This window comes from Mesoplodon mirus (assembly GCF_964341445.2).
Source record: "Mesoplodon mirus genome assembly, chromosome: 12".
NCBI lineage: Eukaryota > Metazoa > Chordata > Mammalia > Artiodactyla > Ziphiidae > Mesoplodon > Mesoplodon mirus.
In genome coordinates, this window is record NC_138988.1 from 77656842 (window position 1) to 77682549 (window position 25708).

The 25708-nt window shown below is 40.1% G+C and overlaps 1 protein-coding gene across 2 annotated transcripts in view; it reads right to left on the minus strand.

Annotated features, from left to right (window-relative positions):
• Positions 1-25708, minus strand: part of RCAN2 (regulator of calcineurin 2) — a 266217-nt gene that overhangs the window by 44523 nt on the left and 195986 nt on the right. The window lies entirely within an intron of this gene.

A 25708-nucleotide genomic window follows, 5' to 3' on the forward strand; every position in this document is an offset into this window, starting at 1 on the left:
CCCAAGACAGCCCCAGTGGATTTCCCATTCCTCTAGAGTCGTGGAAGAGCTTCCAATACTTTCTGGGTTTCTCCAAGAAGAGTGCAGATATAGGCAGGGAGGGCAGGAGACCCAAGGCCCCACTCTGTGGCTGGGACAAGAAGAATAGAGGGTAACCTCATAGACGTTACCAGGGCAGCAGATGGAAATCTGGGTACTTCATTCCAGGACAGATGGATGCAGATGACTGGGGGTCAGCAGCCTGAGGGTACAGCAGTCACTTGGCTAAATTTAAACGAGGCCACCCTCACTCCCAACAACCATGTTTCAACACTCTGACAATGTGTAGGCTTTTTAATTCAACACCCGTTTACAGGTGATCTAAATTGACTGAGAAAACCTTGCAGTTGACTACAAGAAAAGCCAGAAATGGCTAAGATGATTATTATTATTATTTTTAATCTCTACCTTCCTCAGATAGCTTTTTTGTTAAAGGCCACAATGCACGGCTTGTGGGATCTTGGTTCCCCGACCAGGGATCGAACCCGGACCCTCAACAGTAAAAGCACAGAGTCCTAATGACTGGACCATCGGGAATTCCCAGATTATATTTTGACAATCAGCACGCTAAGGTTTTACAGTAGATATCATTTTGGCTACCAAAAATAAAGGACATTGTTGCTTGTATCTTTGAGTCTATGGTCCATGAAGTCTAGACCTTCTCTGCCCCTCTGGAGCTCACAATGAGAATGTAATCACAATGAAAAACAGTTGGTGAGTTTGCCAAAACTGAACTTGGCTCCGCCATCTTCCCCCAAACACAGACCTCCTCCAAGCCATCAGATGGCACAGAGAATCGCTGTTGTTTTTTTAACAGCTGGTCACTAAAAGTCATGAGTGTTTTAGCTTAGTGTAAGCATCACCTACTTCGTAATTCTTAAGAAAAGTTATCTGGTTGTCAGAGACCAGGGATGACACAGCCTTATGGAATGACCTCAGGATGAAGACCTTCACTTTGCTACACAGCTATGGAGACACAGGATGTTCCCCCCATTTGCTCTGATAGCCTGGTTCCTTTCTCATGCTCTATCCATGCAAGTGACACATATAAAATGGTAAAATCAGATTAGAGTTTCCTAAAATATAAAAGATGTTCCACAAATGTAACAACAGTGGGGGAACATTCACTATGAGTTCATCACCATTTCTATGAGCTGGTTTCTCTTCCCAGATAAAAAGTTTTCAAGTGAAAAAAATATGGGGTCAAGGTTTGATGTGTAGAATTCTACTGGATATCTTAATATACCATAAAATATTCCCTAAAAGGTCAGACCAGAGCTGGTAATATCTGCCCTCAGTTATGGATGTCCAGCAGTGTCCATTGTAGGACATATTTTGCCACAATACAATCTTTGAGGAGAGACAAGCCAGCTGGAGTGGCCACTGTGTCCATGAGCATATGAGGGGTGGCCACAGCTATGGGCTCTGTGGACCCAGAATTTAAATGTTCCTCCATCAAGAGAGGCATCCATGAGACCTGTCCTTCGACTTCAGCCAAAGGTAGAATGGAGTTAAACTCAAGTCACAATCAAACTGTTCCTCTCTTGGATCTCATGAGCTATACACAGTCTTTCTACCAAATGCTGCTTTGGGGAACACTTGAAACATGAAAGCCCATTTGTGTTTGAAAGAAGCCAGCCCACACACTCATAAATAATTTAAACAGCAGTCACACTTTTTCAAAGATGAAGCATGGGAGCTGAAATTGCACTGAAAACTCTCTGGACTGCATTAAATCATCCCTTTGCACGTGCATCAGCTACAATTTATTTCACCTTGATGAAGCCTTTGCTTCCCAGATGAATTGACTAGAGCAGCCAGTGGGAACGTCATTGTGTGAGCTGGACAGGAACAGAAGTGGGTCGAAAGCTAAAGACGTGGCGAATGGCAGCCTCCCACAGGTACCTGGGCTGACTTTCCCTGAGACCAGATGTGAGTTTCATGAAGTTCTTCAGCCGATACCATCAGTACTATCAGGCCCTTTTGTGAAAACGGAACATAAATGAAATGTGCTGAGATTGAAAGGCTCTGCCTGGGGGAGGGGCAAGGAGGTAACACAGCTTTGTTCTATCAAAAAATAAAAAAAGAAATTTAGAATGGTGGTTGGAGAAAAAAGAAAGGTCAGCAAAACTCTGGTTCAGCTGACTTTTCTGTTCTCAGGTTTTTTACTGTTTCCTTTGTAGAAAGTATTTTCTATTTGCATGTCCATCTCTGTTCTGTCTCATATGGGCTCAGATTTCCACATGGTAATTTACCCAGATCTGGTGACATTTTCTATGATGAAGTCCAGTGATCCGAGTCAAATACCACTCTCAGTGTAAATTATTCTTCCATAGGAGGGGAAATGATTTTTTCTACAAGTAGATGACTATAGAATTTAATATCTAAACTGGGACATTGTTCAGTAGGATAGGAAGTGCTGATAATTATGCTAAAAGGACTGGGCAAATTGAGATGTGTGGTCACCTATCTAGGGATCACAAAGAACAGTTTAAAAAAATCACTTTCTCCAAAATAGACAATGACCTTGTGCCCAGAAATGCTCACCCACTTCACTTTTTTCTCTTTCTTTCTAGAAAGTAGCTTTTAATTGTATTTCATATTTTATTGTCTATAAAGAAAGAACAGCCCCCCCCCCATCCTTTTTCTCCACCTAACTTTTAATTTATGCCAGAGGGAGGCATAGGCAGGGCAGTGTGATGGACTGGATGTGTCCCTCCAAAACTGACAGGTTGAAATCCTATTCGCCAGTGTGATGGTGTTAGGAGGTGGGGCCTTTGTTGGAAGGTGCTTAGATCATGAGAGTAGACCGCTCTTGAATGAGATTACTGCCCTTATAAAGGAGACCCCAGCGAGCTCTCCCGCCCCTTCTACCGTGTGAGGACACAGCAAAAAGATGGCTATCTATGAACCTGGAAGGTCTCACCAGACACTAAATCTGTTTGTGTCTTGACCTTGGACTTCCCAGCCTCCAAACTGTGAGAAATAAATGTTTTTTAAGTCACTCAGCCTGTGATATTTTTGTTTCAGCAGCCCAAAGGAACTAAGACGGGTGGGGTGTGATGGGTGTGAGGGAGGGAAGTGCCGTGGAGGATTATACTTAATCGACTATTTAATCTATTTCTTTCTTCCTGAGCAGCCCCTCCTCCCATCTCCCCACCCCACCTCATGAAGAGGGGTTTAAAAAGAGGAAGATTGCATTCTCTAAGACAAAGTGCAAAAAGCAGTGCAGCACTTGGGTGGCTAGGTCACCACAGCACTGACTTAGATGAAGTTGACTCAACATTAGATGTTCCAAGAAAGAGGCTCTCTGAGAAGATGGCGTTATCAGGAGACCCACTTAGGGGGATCTCCTAGCTTAGAAGTCACAGGGGAATTTCCCTGGTTGTAAAAAAATCACCTCACAACTTTCAGACCACCTCATGTCCATTTCCACTTATTCCCTCTTCTTTGCACAAAAGATGTCACCTAAGACATCATGAAATACAGGCATGTATCTTAATCGCAAAAGATTTCAGAGACAGGAATCCTTCCAACACCTTTTGGAGTATTTTAACTTTGTATTTTGGCATAATTTCTAGATTTACAAAACAGCTGCAAGAATAGAATAGTGCAAAGAATACCCATAAAGCCTTCATCCAGATTCCCCAGATGTTAACATTTTTTCACATTTGCTTTATTCTTATCCCTCCCATCCTACACACACACACACACACACACGCACACATGCACACGTGCACACACACACACACACTTCTTTTCTGAATTATTTTATTTACTGTTAAAAGTTTTAGGTATATTACTGAAAACAAGGTCATTCTTTTACATAACCACCATATGGTTATCAAACTCAGGAAATTAACATTGATACAATACTCTGGTCTACAAACCATTTTCAGTTTTCACCCATTGTTCTATTAGTGTCCTCCATAGCAAAAGAAAACCTCACATCATGTTTTGGAATCAGTTATCATTTCTCTTTAGTCTCCTTTAGTCTAGAACAAGCCTCAGTTTTTGACATTGACATTTTTGAAGTGTACATGCCTGATGTTTTGTAGCATGTCAGTCTATATGGGTTTGTCTGTTGTGTCCTCCTGATTTGATTCAGGTTATACATCTCTGGAATGCTGAGTATTCTAAAGTTCCCTTGTACTGGATGCTTATTTTTTAATGGTCAATTCATCTCTATAGTTGCTGTTTTATCCAAGTTCTACTCATCAACTGCCCACCTTGATAACAATATAGCCAGTGACTCAAACCCAGGCTGTGCATGGGACCATCTAGGCCACACCAGACCATATTAATCAGAATTTCTTGGGTTGAGACCTGAGTACTGGTATTTTAAAAAGGTTCCTAGATTATTCTAACATACAGCCAGGGATTTTTTGTTTGTTTTCCCTTTGCATAGGTGCTAAATTTTCTTAGCACCTTAGGACTCACATGGTTGGAAGACTTTTCCATTCAACCCATCTTGCATTACTCTTGATTAATAAAAGCCAGAGTCTTGCTTGCTGGCAAGATCCGTTGATTCTCACTGTATGCCACGTCCTGGTAGTTTGAATTCTACATGACCTAATGGAAAAATGTGGGTACTTTAGCAACCAGGCAACACCCACAGCGTGCCCAGTTGTCTTCTTTGGAGATGACAAAGCAGAACAGTCCTGCTTTAGAGTTAGCAGTTTCCCAACCTATGGACATTTGCATCCAGATAATTCTTTGTTGTGTCGGGCTGTCCTGTGCATTGTAGGATGTTCAGTGCCACCGCTGGCCTCTTCTACTAAATGCAAGTAGCCTTCCCTAATCATGACAATAAAACATGTCTCCAGACATTGCTGACTGTCCCCTGGGGAGGGGGGAATTGCCCCTGGTAGAGGACCACTGCTCCAGATCTTCCTGCCCCTAGATTATTATTTTTTTTTTTTTGCGTTACGCGGGCCTCTCACTGTTGTGGTCTCTCCCATCGCGGAGCACAGGCTCCAGACGTGCAGGATCAGCGGCCATGGCTCACGGGCCCAGCCGCTCCGCGGCATGTGGGATCTTCCCGCACCGGGGCACGAAACTGTGTCCCCTGTATCGGCAGGAGTTCTCTCAACCACTGCACCACCAGGGAAGCCCGCCCCCAGATCTTTGGTCAAACTAATATTCACACCCATCTCCTCTTATCTAAACCCTACGTGTCCTCTAAGACCAGCCAGATCGGGGCAGTATGGTATATATGTGGTTATAAACATTGGCTTGGTCATCAGACTGGACTGGGTTCAAATTTGTGCTCTGCCACTTACTGTAGGAGAGCCTTGCTCAAGGAACATGGCCTTTGTAACTCTGTCTTCTCTTCTGCAAAATGCGAATCATAAGAATAGCTTCTTCACAGAGCTGTTGTGAGAATTCAATGAGATAGTGTATAAACTGCATCTGATGAATAGTAACTGCTAAAAAAAAAAGACTGTTGAGTGAAATAGTTCATGTAAAGTGGTGAGCATAGTGCCTGGCACATGATAAGAACTCAGTAGATACTCATGGTTGCTTTCGTCATCCTCACTGATGAAGAAATTCCGGCACCGAGTGATTAAATCTTAGTCAAGGTCACAAAGCTGGTCAGTGGTAGAACTAGAAGCAGAGCCCATGCTTTAGGTTTTCCAGTGAAATGCTCTTTACCCCACACAGAGCTTTGAAAGATCAAGGACAATTCCAGGGAAGATGAAACTCTTGGCTGGACCACTCTGGGCAGTGCTGTGATAAGCAGGACTTGGCAGTATAGGTGAGGTGATTAATTATTCTAAATTGGGTAAGCTAGAACTAAGGCTGTTCAATAGAGCATTTAAAGGCATATAGTCCCTTAAGTACCATCCCCTGAAAATAATTTTTTTTAAAGGGAACAGAAAATATTAGAAATACTTTTAATCTCTTCAAGCAAAGAACTGCCATACCAGAACATGGAACCTGTATAAGATATCAACCCTCAATTGTTTTTAAAAAATTTTTTAATTGTGGGCTTCCCTGGTGGCGCAGTGGTTGAGAGTCTGCCTGCCGAAGCAGGGGACACAGGTTTGTGCCCTGGTCAGGGAAGATCCCACATGCCGCAGAGCAGCTGGGCCCGTGAGCCATGGCCGCTGAGCCTGCACGTATGGAGCCTGTGCTCCACAATGGGAGAGGCCACAACAGTGAGAGGCCCACATACCGCCAAAAAAAAAAAATTTTTTTTAATTGAAGTATAGTTGATGTACAATATAAGTTACATGTGTACAATATAGTGATTCACAATTTTTAAAGGTTAGACTCCATTTATAGTTATTATAAAATACTGGCTATATTCCCTGTGCTGTTACGATATAGCCTTGTAGCTTACTTTATACATAATAGTTTGCATCTTCTAATCCCCTACCCTTACATTGCCCTTTCCCCCCTCCCTCTCCCCACTGGTAACTACTAATTTGTTCTCTATATCTGTGAGTCTGCTTCCTTTTCGTTATATTCACTGGTTTGCAGCCCTTAATTATTAAAAGGACCCTTGTCTATGAGGACAGAGACAGATGAACATAGTGAAGATGACTGATTACTCCAGGGTAGAAGACTACAAAAAAGAGCAGGCATCCCCAGGCACCTACTAAACATGTTATAAAGTAGAGAACAAAGGGGTTTCCTCTCCCTCCAGAGCTGTATTTTAACAGGGATTCTAATTCTGTTGGTTCCAATGGAGCCTTGGAGAATTACTTCTACTGCCAAGAGGCTGTAGCGCCTTATGAAATAATAGCCAGAAAAGTTAATTCATCATAACCAGTGGGTTGGCAGCCTTTGTCACCCTGTTCTTTCACACCTTCAGTAAAGAAGCTGGGTATTTATTACACTGAAGGACTCTTAGTAAAGTGGTGAGCAAGTGATAAATGCCTCTGGGAGGTATGTGGGCACATGAGTGTACATATGTGTGGTGGGTATATGTGTGTATGAGTGTATGTGTGTGTTTCATTCAGAAATAGAGCTGCCATCTTTTCCCTACAATCGGTCATTTTCAAGGGCAATGTTCAAACCATTCATTAATCAGTCCCGTTCTAGAGCAGACATCAGCTAGCTCCCTAGAGCAGAGGCCCATGCTGTGCTAGGCTCTTGAGTTGCTGGTGGGTTGGAAGGCTCCTGGGGGAAGGTCAGACAGCTGGGGCTCGGGCTGGGAGGGGGTGCGGGGGAGCTGAAGGGCACTCAAGGACTCCAGGCAGAAGCTAGTTAGGAATGGCAGTAGGGAATTAGCTTGATATTTTAACGGGTGTGTGCTGGCTAATACCAGCCCTGGATGCACGTCCAGCTTACAGCATCTGCCATTACTTAATAGGCAGAGGTTTGCAAGGCGTGTATCCATAGTTGGTTTATGCATAAGAATCCCTTGGTTTGTTTGCCATGAACAAAGATTCCTGGAATTGCTGTCCGGGAGTGTGTGTTTTCATAAACAAGCTTCCCAAGTGATGCTTGAGCAGCTATCAGTTTTGATCTATTCCTCAGAAAATGTATTCAAAGGATAAGAAGATGCTGGTGGTTCAGAAAAATGTCATGATCCTAGAACAAGTGAAAAGGGAGATCTCAGTTACTTAATCAGACAGAGGCAAGGCCCGGGTGTGATGTAACAGCTTTCAGTTTCAACTGGCACGTGTTCGAAAAGGAGCTTGAGGGAGAGAACTAAGGTAAATCGTTTTTTTTTTTTCTCTTGGTTTATTATTTTCCTGTTTATTCTTATCAGTGCTTCTACTTTATTAACAACCAGAAAAAAGAATGAAATAATACCATTTGCAGCAACATGGATGGACCTAGAGATTATCATACTAAGTGAAGTTAAGTCAGGCAGAGAAAGATAAATATCATATATCACTTATAGGTAGAATCTAAAAAAATGATACAAATGAACTTATTTACAAAACAGAAATAGACTCATGGGATAGAGAACAAACTTATGGTTACCAAAGGGGAAAGGGGAGGAGGGATAAATTGGGAATTTGGAATTAATAGATATGCGCTACTCTGTATAAAATAGATAAACAACTAGGACCTACTGTATAGACAGGGAACCACATTCAATATCTCGTAGTAACCTATAATGGAAAAGAATCTGAAAAAGAATAGATACATATGTATAACAGAATCACTTTGCTGTACACGTGAATCATTGTAAATCAACTATACTTCAATAAAAAATAGCAGAGATATCATGTATTAGTACTTACTCTATGTCAGGCATTATTCCAAAGACATTATAAGGCATTGTATTTTTTTCTTTGATTAACAGACTTGTAAGGTAAATATTCTTGCCCCCACTTTACAGATGAGGAGACTAAGGCTTAGAGAGGTTAAGTAACTAACCTGACCAAGGTTACAGAGTTAATAAGCAGCAGTCTTTCCCCTGAGCCTGCAATATTAACCACTATACTAATCTGCCTCCCATTATCATCTTTAATAACATCTTCCTTTCACTGAGTTACAAATATACTGGAAGCACCCTGAGGCCAGGGGCCATTTCAGTCTTGTTTACTTCCATTTTTCCAGGGTCTGGCAGAATCCTGAGCTGCCCAATCAAAAATTTTTAATTGCATAAAGGAGAAAATTTCAAGATGCATGTATTTTGGAAAAATAATCACATTTCCCTAATGATTTGAAAATGCTTATCAAAAAGAAACCACTCAAATAGCCAACATGAAACTTAGTTTTCTGCTCTATTCTTGTGGTTACGGATAACTCAGATCACATGATGTATTAAGAGAAAATGACTCAGTCTTAATCCTTAGGTTCCTCTGCAGAGAAGTTCTCTGTCTTCATCTATTGAAAATGTTTGTGTTCACTTTCTAAATTACACCACGAAACCAACGTCTGCTTTGTGGGCCACTGAGCTAGAGCCCAGGAGGAGCCATCTATATTCAGATGCATTGATGGCACCATAAGTAATCTTACACTGGGAGCTATTGATGGGTCAAAGCCTACAGTTCCATTTGGCTGCAAACTGCTTTGAGGTTCTTCATAGCCTTCAGTGCAAATAGAGCATCACACCCTTTCCCAAAAGCCAATTTCAGAGGCAAAGGCAGAGTTCTGGCTCCAAGTGAAGCATATCTTTTCCTCTCAATATTAATCATGTAAAATAAAACATCAGGATTTTAGACGGAAACTTACGGGTTGTTTAATCTAAATCTTCATATCAAAGACAAGAAATATTAAGCCTGGAGCAGGGGTGATGCTCAAAATACTCAGAAACTTTTCTGTATAGGCACTGCTCACACAGGAGGGCCGGAAATAAGCTTTTAGTGACTGGATCACAGGGAAATCCAGGGGGTTCCAGGAAAGTAGTCAAGGAGGCCTTGCAGTGGGCTTGGGCAAAGGCCGCCCACCAACTGATGTAAAAGTATTTAACTAATTTAAACAAGAGATACAGGGAGAGGGTGTGGAGAAAAGGGAACTCTCTTACACTGTTGGTGGGAATATAAATTGGTGCAGCCACTAAGGAGAACAGTATGGAGGTTTCTTTAAAAACTAAAAATAGAGTTACCATATGATCCTGCAATTCCACTCCTGGGCATACACCCAGAAAAGACAAAAACTCTAATTTGAAAGCATACATGCACCCCCACGTTCATAGCAGCACTCTTTATAGTAGCCAAGACATGGAAGTGACCTAAATGTCCATCGAGAGATGAATGGATAAATAGTGGAATATTACTCAGCCATACAAAAGAATGAAATAATGCCATTTGCAGCAACATGGCTGAACCTAGAGATTATCATACCAAGTGAGCTAAGTCAGACAGAGAAAGACAAATATCATATGATACCACTTATATGTGGAATCTAAAAAAGTGATACAAATGAACTTAATTATAAAACAGAAAGAGACTCACAGACATAGAAAACAAATTTATGGTTACCAAAGGGGAAAGCAGGGGAGGGACGAATTAGGAATCTGGGCTTAACAGATACACACCACTATATATAAAATAGGTGAACAACAAGGGCCTACTGTATAGCACAGGGAACTCTACTCAATATGGGAAAAAACCAATAACCTATATGGGAAAAGAATCTGAAAAAGAATGGATATATGTACATGTATAACTGAATCACTTTGCTGTACACCTGAAACTAACACAACACTGTAAATCAACTATACTTCAATTAAAAAAAAAAGAGGTACAGATATATAAGTGTGTACTGACTAATACCAGCTGCAGCTCACAGGAAATGTGACTTAACCACAGGAAGTCAGAGGCAGGGTCATGAACTCTGGTTTTCTGACTCCCATATGGAGATGCATGTGTGGTCTTAATTAAGACCGCTTTGTGTCTTTGTCCTCAGTATTTCCCTACCTCGATGGTGGGTTGCCATCAACATGACACTTGGGCTATAGGCTGAACACTTTGGTTCCTGAGAGATTTTAATCCTTTTTCCAGTTGATTATGATGTTTTAAAAGAATTCTTTACTATTGTAATTCAATATAATTATGACTATTACAAAACCATCACGGAATTTCTAGTGAATAGGAAAAAAGCAGACCTTCCTAATTGCATAAGTAACATAATGATAAGTACGGACCCCAAACCTATTGTGTGCCTGGTTTCTTTCACTCTCTACAAACCTTTCTAGAGACCTAGACACTGAATCCAGAGGATGGCTGGTCACATTGCAGGTGCCAGGTGATTTAGAAAAAAGGGGAAATGAGACTTGTATGTATTTTTAAAATTATTTAATTAAATAACAATATTTAATTATTAATTATTTAATAATCAAATAATAACCTTTGAATTTAATAATTAAATTTAAAGTTCTGGTAAGCTTAGTTATAATATCAAACTCCTTCAGAGTATACTTTTTTTTTAAAAATAATTGAGGAATAGCTTGAACTATATGTAACTTTAAAGGATAAAGGGATAGAATTAATATGAACAGGAGCTGTGAATTTGTCCCTTCTCACTGCAAACATGGTGGTGAAGGGTTAAGAACTCTAAATACCAAAAAGAAGGGAGCACCTCTTAATCTCCTCCTGAGTTTCTGCCAAATAATTGGAAACAAAAAGGAGAATCCAGGAGACTACCATTAAGATATTAGTGTGGGGATGGGGGAGGGGATGGGGGTGGGAGTGAGGAGAGTTTAGCTGAGGTCTATGCAGGAAAGATCTGGAATCTGAAGAAACCACAGCTGCATTTGGAAGGAGCTGATTATAAGCCTTTTTTTTTTTTTTTTTTTTTTTTTGCGGTATGTGGGCCTCTCACTGTTGTGGCCTCTCCCGTTGCGGAGCACAGGCTCCCGACGCGCAGGCTCAATGGCCACGGCTCACGGGCCCAGCCGCTCCACGGCATGTGGCATCTTCCCAGACTGGGGCACGAACCCATGTCCCCTGCATCGGCAGGCGGACTCTCAACCACTGTGCCACCAGGGAAGCCCTATAAGCCTTTTGATCATAAGTAGCCTCATGCAAAAGTTACCCCCACACCCCAGAGGATTTTTGACTCCAAGCTGGAATTCTCTAGTGAGAGTTAAAACAGGTGTTTGATCAAAGCTTACGGGTAGGAAGAAGGAGGGTTGGATTAACCAGAGTTGCCACTTTATAAACTGTCAAGTATGAAAGAAATGTGTGTTATTTATTTATAACAAATGTCAGAATATTTAGTTGAAAGGCTTAAGAACCCAAAAGTGGGCATTAGGCCAGGGTAAGGCTATTGAGTCCTGGCAATGTGGGCATCACTACCAAGATGCCAAGGACTAGGGGGAGAGGAGAACAAGGGCCATAGTGGTGAACAATCCAGCCCAGTGAGGACACTCCAGTTGTTCCTCCCAGCCCAGAAGGGACAGAGAATGTCACAACTGTCTAGAAGGGAGTAATTTGTAAACAGGGACTTCAAAATTGGTAAAGGGAAGGAAAAGAACTAATTTTAATAACATTCAATAGACCAGAGTCCATAGGTAAGGCTGCATCAGACACTTGGTAAAGGAGAAGCTGACATTTGAGTTTTGACTATTGCTGAATGACCTGAGGCTCTAGGACATGGAGCAACTGAAATTTTGCTGAGGGAGGAGCCTTGAGTCATGAGTGATGCAAGGCTGGTGCACGGATGAGGCTGAATGAGTCATCCAGGTAGGGAGATGGTGGTCACATGGCATCCACAACCCACATCATTTCAGTGTTGGCCACTCCTGGTTTACTGTATTCTTGGAACTCTGACTTGGAAGAGCTGACAGAAAGATTCTTTACTGCAGTTTATTTGGGAAAAACAGTATGCTGTTGCAATCTTTATGAATTAGGGGATCTGTGAAAGTATTAAATACCTACCCTTTAAGATGCATCTTGAGACACCCAGCCTCCATAAAAACAATATATATTCTTCCAACCCTTATTAATTTTTCAGTTATCTGCTTCTATTAGAATCAGATTCTATACCACACAGTATTTGGTATACACTGTCTTATAGTGTGTATTTGTTGATCAATATGCATTTGCCTTCCTTTCTCAAATATTTATCTGTTCTCTAATGGAGACCAGGTCTTAATTTCTTTACCTTCACCTGCACATACATACACACACACACACAACCTAGACCCTACTGAACCCCTTGTTCCGTGTGTGTGCAATTGTGTTCACCCACCTTCTATGCCTCTGTAACCTTAGATAATTAGAAGTTGATTGGAGGATTCTAACACTGGAAGATCTGGAGTCTAATGCTGAGGATCTGGGAATGTGGTTACTCATCTAGAGACGACATATCCCAGCCTCCTTTGCAGCTAAATATGGTCATGAGACTACGTTTAGGCCAACAGAATGCAAGAGGAAGTGATGCATACAAGGTCTCAGTCTCATTTTTAGAAGGAGAAAGAAAGAAACCTCCTTGTCCTCTGCTTAACATTTTTCCCTCCACTAGCCTGGAAAATGGAGAAAACTGGAGCTAACAGCCACCTTGGACTTCAAGGAGGGTCCAAGTATGGGATATAGCAGGGCTTGTTGCCAGGATCCCTGCATGACCCTGTGGAGCAAAGCTACTGACCCACCATGGACGATCAGCTACCTCCAAGCTGTTATGCTAAAAAATTAGCCTTTTAGCTGTTTAGCTAAAAGGCTAAAAAAATACCCTTCCATCTTATGTAAGGCATGTATCTTTAGTTCCCTTTCTACAGTGCCTTAGCCTGTACCCTAATACAAGATTTTATTCATTCAGTACTCTTGGGATATGCAGGAACAACATAAAAAATTGTGAAGTAATGCAAATTAGGAAAGAAATTCCAACATTGTAAACAGAATTAACCATCATGACATCTTGCGCAGGAAACATGATAAGTCAGTGCTGAGATGGTAAATGATGAGAAAGAGAAAAATACTGAAAGCCTAATTTGGACGAAGCTTCCAGAAGGCCACTTTGTCTATTCTTGGTTGATTGTTCCATTCAGTGACAAACGCAACTCTGCAGCATTTGAACTATATTTGAACTCTTTCTCCCCATCTCATAATAGTCATGTCACCCTTACATTTTCTATGGCTGATGGTTCCAGAACAATTTTAAATATCAGTAAATCGTTGTGCCTAAAATATTTTTTGAAGGAAAATAATGTCTATCTTGCAAATCCAAGAAAAGCATAGAAGGACATAAATCATTAGAGCAGTATTAATATGGTGCTGTTAATAGGCACTAGTCAAAGAGATAGGACTTAAAACATGAAGATGGAAACCTGAAAGAAAGAATATCTCATCCAGTCCACATAAGTATGAGGAAGTATGGTAGCAAGATCATGACAATAGGATTTAAGTAAAATTACTTTGAGGGAATGATGAAATTTCTTGGTGGAATTTGGAATCCTGATTAAAACTCATACGGGATAGTAAAAGCATATTCTACTACTTCCTCATAATCTCCGCCCCAAAAACAAAAGTTTCAGCATGACCAGGGCTGGCCCACAAAGCAATGTCCAGTAACTGTGGCCCAATGACACCCTGTACTCAATGGACAAGATGAAATTTCATGACTTGGAGGAGTCAAAGGTTCAGGGGTATGAAATGCATCTTGCTGGGGTCCAGAAAAGGGGAGAAGAGAACAAAATGGGGCTTTGATGATGTAATAAGGTGAAGAGTTTAATCAGTGTGTCTCTAAGGCGGCTTTTATTTGTATCTTAGAAACTCAACAAATAGAATAAAGAGTGCTGAATCCAGCTGAACTCAAAGACACTGAATATAATTAACCAGTTTTTCACTGTTATAATTTTTGCTTTTTAAAGGAAAGTAAGAAGGGTGGGAGGAAGGGAAGGGGGTGAGAGAAAATGAGGAGAAGAAATGAGTGTGTCTTCATCATGCTGAGTTACAAACTGATGTGAGGTATGGAGTGACACAGGGCCAAGGATGGAAGGACAGAGCCAGTGGAACCTGGTGCCACTAGCTTCAGGGATCTTCCCCTCCAGGTACCACAGAGCTTTGATTTAAAAGCTCAGAGTTGTGGGTGCTTCAGGAGGTAAACTAAATAATAGCTTGTGTCTTTTTCTTGATCACTAGAAAAAATTCACACAAATATGCACCTTAAATTCTGTTTCCCCCATAGGCAAGGTCACCTCTACTTAGAATGAAACATTCCATTCCACAACCACAAATGTTCTGAGATTCTGCAGCCTTACTTTGCTAGAACTCCTGTCCTCAATGTCTTCCAAGGACACTCCTGTCCCTGGGCTTTGCTGTGCTCTATGCATGCCTAAGAAGGAAGCCGTCTTATAGGGTGGCATATACACTTGTTTTATCCACTAGGAATCACTAGTGAATAGGGAGTGAATTTCAAGTGATGAAGGGTTGTTTTAGGCAGACAGGCCAGTACTTCCAAAAGCTCAGAGGCATGAATGAGCAGAAAAGTATTCAACACAAATAGCTCAGATATTTCCGATGCTTACTGATGCCTAAAATTTCTTACACTCCAAAATTGGAATTAAAAGGCTTAAAATGGAGATACCTCCTGGAACTGCCCCCGTCAGCAACCTTATTACACTAAATTGTGATTAGTCTGTCAGGTAACTGGTATAATGCCGACCTCAGTTCTTTCCTGTTCTGTTGGGAGAAGAAGATAAAAGGGTAGTGCTTGAAAGCTATGAAGAAGTGAGGCTATAGACATTGACAAACTTGGCCAACTCTATACTTGAAAGATTGGTCGGTCTCCAAATCATTAAGCAAACTGATCAAGTAAATTATAGGCATGCAATTATTATTTCAATTTTCTCCAAGACAAATGCATTTAAAAAGTGAATCTTGGCTTCCCAATATAATTAATTGATTTAGGAATGTTCTCATTATGCTATCTTTTTGACAGTTTCTTGGGAAAGACTGGTTTTTTTTTTTTGATTTTGTCCTAATTGCACAGCAAAATTTTGTCAGTTTCCCTTTTAGACCTTTAGTTATTATTTTTTATTTTAGCATATAATTAATTGAACCTCAAATAGTCTGAAATGATACAAAAGGATTCATAGATAACAGAAAGCTGTGGTCTGAATATTTGTGCCTCCCCCCACCCACCCCTGCCTCGGCAACTCCCAAATTCATATGTTTAAACCTAATGCCCAATGTGATGGTATTAGGAGGTGGAGGCTTTGGGAGGTGATTAGGTCATGAGGGTGGAGCCCTTGTGAATGAGATTAGTGTCCTCATAAAGGAGACAGAGCTCTCTAGTCTATGAAGAAGGAGGCTCTCTCCAGATACCCAATCTGCCAACACCACCATTTTGGACTTTCCAGCCTCTAAAACTGTAAGAAATAAATATTTGTCATTTATAAGCCACGCATTTTATGTTATTTTGTTATATCAGCCTGAATGGACTAAGGAAATAGATACTGTATCTTTATAAATGAACATGTTTTCTACTCAACACGTAAAATATTAGATCTATTTTCCATCCGTCCATTCATCCATCTATCCATCCATCCATCCTCCTGCCATTCTCTATGTTTTTAGCATCTCACTATGTTCTCCTTAGAACTGAGCTGTGACATCAAATGCTATGATAACTGACCTCATGAAGTTATAATTTCTAATTCTTTGTGTTTAATAGTAAATGAATTTTGGAGATAATCAAATCTGTGTCAAAGAATTCTTTTCATACAACTTCATGAGAAAGTATAGACACTAGATGTGTGGTAACCATACATACTATATACAGGAACTTTAATAAATTAGCAAAATACTAGAACTCTATCTGCTTGAACAAATGAAGGGCCAGAATATATTATTATATTATTCAAATAAGAAATTCAAGTTGAGTTTGGGATTGACATACACCTACTGCTATATTTAAAATAGATAAACAACAAGGACCTACTGTATAGCACAAGGAACTCTGCTCAATACTCTGTAATAACCTAAATGGGAAAAGAATTTGAAAAAGAAAAGATACACATATACATGTAATGGAATCTGTATACCTGAAACGAACATACATTGTTAATCAACTATACTCCAATATAAAATAAAAATTAAAAAAAAAAAAAGAAATTTAAAATGAGATAAACTTCCCATGGCAAATACAGCCCTTTTTAAGATGGAGAATAATAGCTTCATTCATTCTCCCCTCTATTTCTTCCATCTTTCTTGTGTATCTACAATCTTCTAGATATTGTTAGGTCCTAGAGAAGCAGAAACAAAAGACTTGTTCTCTTTGAGAATAGGAAAGGTAATACAGTGTGGTGAGGGCTAAGAAAAAGGCCTTCCCAGATGCTATAAGAGCACAGAAGAGAGACACATAATTCAGACCAAGTGGTCAAGAGCGGTTCCCACCCAAGAGAAAGAACTCCTGAGTGAGTTTGAGGATGAGTGGTAGTTCACTCGGCAAAACAGGGGGCAGGTAGAGACTAGTGATTGGGACAGAAAAAAGAGTATGTTGCACGGACATGAGGCATAAAGAACAAACACATTATTTTGAGAACTGGAAATAGTTCAGAATAGCCTATGGTGTATCTGTGCACATCTTGGTGCAGAAGGGCAGACAGTCAAGGTTAGGATAATAGGGGCATTGTGTGCCAAGCTCGGGGATTTCAACTTCACCCTGAGAGTTAGAGGGAACAACAAAGGATTTTTACACAGGGCGTGAATTTGAGAATGACTGCTCACTCATACAAAGAATGATATTAATGATGATAATCGAATAACTAAAACCTTAATATAAAAACTGAAAACATGAAGAGGCACTTCACAGAATAACAACTAGCTATAGCTAATAAACATATGAAAACATGTTCAACATCATCTGGAAAATACCAAGTTTTCATTTTTCAATTACTGAATTAGAAAATATACTACTTAAATGCGAACATTCAATTCTGGCAAGTGGGAGTGAGGCATGCAGTCTGCAGCATTACAGAAGGAATCATTTGTTACCTCTTTTCTGGGAAGCAATTGGGTAAACTACGTCAAAAACTTCAAGAATATTCATATTCTTTAACCCAATAATTGCACTTCTAGCAATTGATCCAAAGGAAATAATGAGAAATAAGAGTTACAGATTAAAACCCAAAGCAGTTTACTTAGTCTTAATTTAAAAACTTTTTTTTATAAAAAGGACACAATCCAAATGCTCCACCATAGAGGAATAGTTAAATTATGGTTCATTTGTTTTATTTTGTAATGTACAAGTTGGTCATCAAAATAATATTTTAAAATAATTTTTAATGATATGGGGTAACATATTGTGCATTGTGTGAAGAAATCAAGCAATAAAGTGATACAGGGAGCACGATCCCAATGATGATTAGAAAAAAAAAAACTGTACATGCATTTTTTTTTAGACTGCAAGGAAATGCATCTATATGTTTAAAATGGTTTTATCTGAGTTTTAAGATAATGAAAAACTTTTACTTTCTTCACTGTGTCTCCAAGGCAATTTCCAAGATTTAACAAAAAAAGGTATGAGCATGTATCACTTTTAGGTTCTAAAGTTATTTTTTTAAGGGAAATATTAATTTATCTGCAACATGGAGGCTGAACTGGAAGGTGAGAGGAAAAGACAAGAGGAAGAGCACATTCAGGGGTGGCTGTAGTGATGCAGAGATAAAGGTGTGGGCCTGGACCAAGTTAGCAGCAGGCAGAGCATAGAGAAGAAAAGAAGGCTTCAAAGGATGTTAAGGAGGAGAGAGTCTCAGCCAAACACATATTGCTTGGAATAGAGGCACAGGAGGACAGAGGAGTTGGGAGGCTCCCAGGTTCTCAGTAAATCAGGGGGAGCAGCAGCTGATTTGCAGGAATAATGATATGAAGCCCTCCACTTGGGACATGTTTTGTCTTTGGTGCTTTTGGAATATCCTCGTGGAGATGTGCAATAGACAGTTCCTCTTGGAGAGCTGGGCCTGAGAAACAGATACAGAAGTTATCAGGATCTATGTAACACCTGGAGTCAGAATTGGGATGAGGAAGACAGAGATGAGCTGATGGCTCAAGGCAGAACCTGGGAAGACTGACATTGAAGGGAAGAAGGAAAGGAGAGAAGATTAGAATGAAGATGAAGAGGAGCTGGAGGAAAGAAGAAAACCAGAAAACAAGAGCCTGACAGGAGCCCATGAAGAAATGCATTTCAAGGAGTGGAGAGGGGTTGCCTGTGTGAAAGGCTGAGGAAGGGGTCAAGGTCAAGGCTGAGAAGTGTCCATTGGAGTTGTCAGGAAGCAAAGGCAGTTTCCATAGTGAGAGGATAAAGGTGGGACTGCAGTGAATTGAAGAGAGGAGAGATAGCAGAGGAAAACAATCTACTTTGTAAAGACCCTTAATAATGCAGAGAAAAAAAAGGAATGGGAAGCTGCTGTGGTGAGACTGGCATCAAGACTGCATCCATTGTCAGGACAGGAAAAACCTGTTTGCAGGTTGAGAGGAAGAAGTCAGGAGTGAGGGAGGGTTTGAAGATTCAGAGGTAAGAGGATGGTGATGGATCCAGGAAGGCAGCAGGGGATAGGATCCTGTCTTAAGTGTTAGCTTAGGTCAAAGAAGAAATACTTCTTCCAATGGAACAGGAGGGAAGGAAGGAAGGAAGTAGGATAAGGAAAAGAAATGGGGCAAACTTTTATCAACAGCAATAGTCATTGACGATAAGGCAACCTCTTGCACAAGGGTTAAGAAAGATCTGCCTCGGTTGTATTCCAGTTTCTCCATTTGGGGTGGGGTGAGGTATCAGAAGAGGAGGGGGTTGTTTTTGCTAACACTTTTTCTTTTTCGGATATATGTTTTCATTTCTCTTGAGTAAATACCTAGAAGTGGAATTGCTGGGTCACATGGTACATGTACATTTGATTTTGTAAGAAATCCCAAGTTATTTTGCACAATGGTTGTACCATTTTACATTCCCACCAGCACTGTATGAGAGTTCTGCTTCCTCCACATCCTTGTCAACACTTGGTATTGTCAGTTTTTAAAAATTGTTTTGCTAACACTTATTGAGCACTTACTATATGGTAGCGTTCTAAGATGAGAACAATCTCACAAGGTAGGTCCTGTTATTTATTTCCACTTTTACATACTGGCGTAAGTGAAGGACTTGCCAAGATGGCACAGCTAAGAAGCAGGGAGATATTACTAAGTGCTCAAGCTAAACAACTTGGGTGCAAATCATGATTCTATCTCACTGAGCCTCTCTGGATCTGTTTCTTCCTCTGTCAAAAATGAGTATGAGGGCCTCCCTGGTGGCGCAGTGGTTGAGAGTCCGCCTGCCGATGCAGGGGATACGGGTTCGTGCCCCGGTCTGGGAGGATCCCATATGCCGCGGAGCGGCTGGGCCCGTGAGCCATGGCCGCTGGGCCTGCGCATCCGGAGCCTGTGCTCCGCAACGGGAGAGGCCACAACAGTGAGAGGCCCGCGTACCGCAAAAAGAAAAAAAAAAAAAAAAAAAAAAAAAAATGAGTATGAGATTGAACTGGCGTCTTATCTTGTCATGAGGACTACAAAGGAGTTAATACTTGTAGAATACTTAAGAACAGTACCTGGAACAGAGTAAATACCCCATAAATGTTGGCCATTATTATTGAAATATGGCTTATAATAGTGAGACACTGAATAGAATCATAAAAAGACATTTACTAGAATAGGACTATTTAAATAAATTATGCAAGGATAATAGCAAAAACCTGCTCAAAAGTTAAAAATGAGGAGAGCTTTCGAGGGTGAAATTGTGGAAAGTCACTATTAGCCAAGCAATTAAGCAGGTAACTGAAAACTGCCCCCAAGCTGGAGCCCTAAGCATAACCTTGAACATATCTGAAGCTGCTGCTTTCAAAATGAGGTTGGACACCATATGCTACAGGAACTGTATGTTAGTGAGAGGCAAGGTTTTGCTAGCCCTCTCAGCACTGGTTAGAGCTGGGTCTCCTGCAGGTTCATCTCAAATACGGAAGTGGATACACAGCAGTTATGGGTTGAATTCTGTCTCCTCCCAAAATATATGTTGGAGTCCTACTCCCCAGTACCTCAGGGTGTGACCTTATTTGGAAGATAGGATTTTTAAAGAGGTAATCAAGTCAAAATGAGGCCCTTAGGGTAGACCCTAATTCAGTATGACTGGTGTCCTTATAAAAAAGGGGAAATTTGAAGACGGACACACACAGACACACTTCACACCATTTGAAGATGAGGGCAGAGATTCAGATGCTGTTTCTTCAAGCACAGGAATGCCAGAGATTGCCAGCAAACTACCAGATGCTAGATGAGAGGTATGGGACAGATTCTCAGAGGCCTGGAAAGAAAGCAACCCTGCCAACACCTTGATCTCAGACTTCTAGCCTCTAGAACTGTGAGCCAATACATTTCTGTTTTATAAGCCACCCAGTTTATGGTATCTTGTTATGGCAGCCCTAGCAAACTGATACAGTAGGTATAATGCTAAGCCATTAAACAGAGAGCCATTGCTGTGGTGTATGATCACCGGGGAATCTTGGGATTATCTTTAGCCTGCCATATTGACCTCCCAGCAAGGAGGGCTGTCAGAGTATCGGGATACCAGTTGCTTTGGTGGTTCTATTTCTTACTGCATGTTAGTGAAATGGCCTTCTGATTTACACATCCATCTCCTATGAGTTTGCTTAATACATATGTGGTCCAAACAGATTGAGCCACTCTTGGTATATTGCCAATACCAACTTTCTGAGTCAAAAAAATTGGAGGGCCATTTGTTGGAATGTAACAAAGACTTCACCAACAAAATGTAACCTGGGGACACCTCTTGTTGCTTTCTCTGATAGCACATTTTGGGATCACACATTCCCTTCTCATCGAAAAATAAATACACTAGGTAGAGGATTTAATTAATCCTTAGTGGATCCCATCTGACTTTGAAGATATCTAATAAACAAATAGATGCTTATGTTTCTTTTTCCTTCCTTAAGATTGCATTTACTCAATACATAATTCTTTGTATCTAATTGAAATTCATATTTTATTATAATTGTAATTATATAAATTATAATGTTATATAAATTATATGATACATATTGTAGTATAAAAATAAGATATAATTTATATATAATAGTATATAATTATTATATATCTAATTATATAAATTATAATATTATGGCATAAGAAAAATTACCAACCACCTATGACAAGATTCATTCCAACACTGAACCATCTTCTTATGCAATAAGTTAAAAAAATGCATCTCCTGTAAATCTTCCCCACTACCAGTTTCTGCTTTTATTGGAGTGGCCACATAGGTAACCAGCCACAGAGAAGATGCAAAGCCAGGACCTGAAGAGGTCAAATCCTGTCTATTTCCTTTATACTCTGATGTATTCACCAAAAAATATTGTAAATTTCTTCTTCATCTTCTTTCCCTACAGTGAAAACTCTCCTAAGTTTTTTTTTTTTTTTCCCTTTCTCATTTTTGACTCTTCAAGAGAACTTTGTGATAAAGCCTGGATACTACTTGTACTGTACCTTTATTATGTTTTAAGGGCCTGATTCTGAACTTGCATGACCCTGCAGAGCTGGCACCCTCTTACTGCAGCAGGCACCCCAGTGGGGCATCCAATTTTGCAAAAACGGATTTCAGTGCAAAGTTTCTGCAGACACTGATTGGCTCAGCACGGGCTCTGCCAGGCCTTGGAGATGAGAAGATGCAGCCTCCTGTCACTTGAGAGAGAATGAAGAAGAATGAGGCTACTCTCAGAAAGGGAATAATCAGAGTACACCTCCCTCGCCTTGGAATGGTGAAGGGGGGTAGAGAACCAGCTCCTCTCCTTTACCTCCCATAGAACCTAGGCGCACTAACCAACCCAAAGTCTGAATTCTTACTGAACAGTCCAGACAGGAAGAATCAACCAAAACCAAAATCATGTAGAGGACAGATGCTAAGAAGTGCTAGGATTTCCTGCTGACAGAGGCATAGAGCACATACAATGCTCTCACATTCATGAGGCCAGTGCATCTTTGAACCAAAGGGTCCATAGACGTGTATACAAGGAAGAATTCTCAAGGCTCTCTAATATTGACTTCAATCATTTTTATTTTAATGTTATTTAAATATTCATGAATGTAGAACGGAGTATAAACACCTTATTCTTAAAGCTCTTCTAAAACTAAAAAAACCCACAAATGTTCAAATTGGACACAAATTACAAAAGCTGTATAGTTCAAATTAGCAGCGGCTCACAGCCCTAATGGGGGGCTGCAATAAGAGAGAGACTGCAATAACAGTCTCTCTACAGGACTGTGCCAGTGTGGCACATCACTGCCATTCTGTCCTGAGAATACAGCTTTTCCTCCTTTCTTGCACGAAAACTTGAGCAACTAAGAAGCCTTCCTTTCCCTCCCCCCTCTTATGGATTAAATACTATGTTACTCTTTTCTCCTAAAATAAAAGTAGTATTGCCACTTACTGCCTTGTAATCTGGGGCCAGTTATTTGTCTTCTCTCTGCCTCATTTTTCACATCTGTAAAATGGTGATTAAGAGGACCTATCCACATTGGGTAATTATGAGGATCAAATAAGTCATAAATACAAAAGTGCTCACAGTAGTGTCTGGTACACAGTAAATGCTCAATAATTGTTAGTTTTATTATTATAAATATAATTAAGAAAAATGTAAATGGGAACTGACAGCTTCGATATTGAATTGGGTATAAAGTGATCATACTAATGATCAAGAATCTAATGAAATTTTTATCATATATGGGAAGATAAACTAATTAAAAATTTATATTGTACGTATAGTATAAGCTCTAGGGCAACCAGTAAAAATTTTAAAAAGAGGTATTAAAAGCAACCAATAGTTGAGATAAAGTGAAATAATTAAAAATGCTAAACTAATTCAAAAGCAGGCAGGAAAAGAGGAAAATGGGAATAAAAAGAGAAGGAACAAACAGAAAATAATTAGAAATATAGTAGACTTTAATCCAACCATACCTATAATTGCATTAAATGTAAATGATCTAAACAAATAAATTAAAAGACAAAGATTACTAGATTGATTAAAAAAGCAACACCCAAGTACATGCCATTGACAAGAAGTCCACTTTACATACAAAGTCATATATCGGCTTAAGGTCAAAGAATGGAAATAGATATAACATATAAACACTAATCCAAAAAACAAAAAAACAACAAAAAAAACTGGAGTGGCTATATTAAAGTTTTATTATCATAGAATGAATACATAAAAATTTTAAATATATAATAACTGTAATCATACCTAGATTTCCTATCTCTCTCTAGTTCTTTATCACCCTATTAAAGAAATCACAGATAAGTTCTGTGAAAAAAGACTAAGAAATAAAGCAGAATTAATCTTACTTAATACTTTGCTTGATATGCTCTATAGATGCTATATCAAATTTATTAATGCCTTTTAATTTTACTCTTTGAAAGCATATGTTATGGCACTTATTTCTTTGGATGGAGCTCAAATAGAATAATTAGTGAATAGGAATGTTAGACTGAAAGTTGTAGATGAATCCTAACTAGCTGGAAAACATTTGGATTCTTGTCACTGATTAGGCACATATTTCACTATTAAATGACCACATTCTAAAGATTTCATTTAGCTAGAAGAAGAAACTAAAATGGGATCCTATTTTCAGAATCTCAGCTAGTGCTAGGCCTTAATTAAAACAAGACAAGACAAAATAGATAGCTATGTAAACTAAGATTTTAGCAACTAAATGGACAGCAAGACTCTATTGTCATTAAAAAGAAATTAGAAGTGCCAATTAAAGAAAAAACAAAACAAAAAACCTGGCATGGGAAAGCTGAAACATCTAGTCCCACAAAGAAAATCTGGGCCATGTTTCTTTCTTGTAGGAGGAAACGAGAATTCCAACACTGGTGTTAAAATAGAGTAGGTGTAGATGAAGGAAAATATTTATCAACATGTAGTTAACACCACTGGTTTTAAAAGACAGAGATATAGAGATGTCTCAACTAGAACAGATTAAGCACATTCTGCTAACATAGAAAATGACAGGATTCGATAACTGAGAAAGTCTCTTATTCACTATGGGCCTCACTGTCTGCATCTGTAAAATGAGGCCTAAGCCCTGTTAGAATGGCTGTAGGACTGCAAGGATACACAGGGATGGGCTTCCAGGTGGCCATACCTGTGATCTGGGACCTTGGCCAGACATGAGTGGTCCAGCAATAAACACTGTATCCCCCAAGCTGGGACAATTAGATTCTCTCTAGCATTTGACACTTCACAACCCATTTAATGCATTCATTCATTCATTCACTCATTCAACAAGTATCTACTGAGTGCCTACTAAGGGCACTGTTTTAGTCTTTGTTGAGCAAGACTTACAAAGATATTATTGTCTTAGAGCTTAGATTCTATTGGGAGGCACAGAAAACAAACAGACAAATAAGGAAATATCAGATCCTATGCAATGGCAAAAATATAACAATGGTGCAGTGACAAGGAGTGACGGAGTAAAGAAGCAGCTACTGCACGTTGGGTGGTGAGAAAAGCCTCTCTGGGGAGGTGATAAAAAGGAGTCAATTACATAGAAAATCTAGGGAAGATCATTCTTGGCAGAAACAGAAAGGAGGCCAGTGTGACCTGAAGCATGAGTAAGGGGGTGAGCAAGTAGAGATAAGTGTAGCAAACAGATCAAATCATGCAGGGCCCTGCAGCCACTGGTAATGCATTTAGATTTTATTCCAAGTGCAACAGGGAGCCACTGGAAGGGACTGTGCGTAGAGTCACATGACCCAGTTTGTGATTTGGAAAGACCACTCAGGCTGAGGGATCTAGAGATGGGCGTAGAGACTGGATTATAGGAGAGCAAGTGTGGAAGCAAGAGACCTGTTAGGAAATGACTCCATTGTCCAGAGGAAGGTGATGGGACTAAGGTTATAGCAGTGGGGGTAGGAAGTGGAGTTGGAAGTACAACCACTAGGATTTGCTGAGATGGAGAGTATGGGAAAGGAAAGAGTCAAGGAAGACTGCTATGCTTGTGGCCAAAGTGACTGGATGGCTGCTAGTACAATTTCCTGAAATGGGAAGATTGTGAGAGGGGCAGGTTTGGGGGGGTGTGGGCAAAAGCCTAGAGTCCTGTTCTGGCCCAGTGAAGTATGAATGCTATATCAGACAGTGTATGATGTGTTGGGTCCTGGCATTGGGCGACGTCAGAACTGAGGAACACTAACGGTGGATGGGGTCCAGGAGAGGCTCTGCAGACCCTGCCGTCCACAGGGTGGTCCAGATCCCTGCCATCCTGCAGTCTTGTTGTTC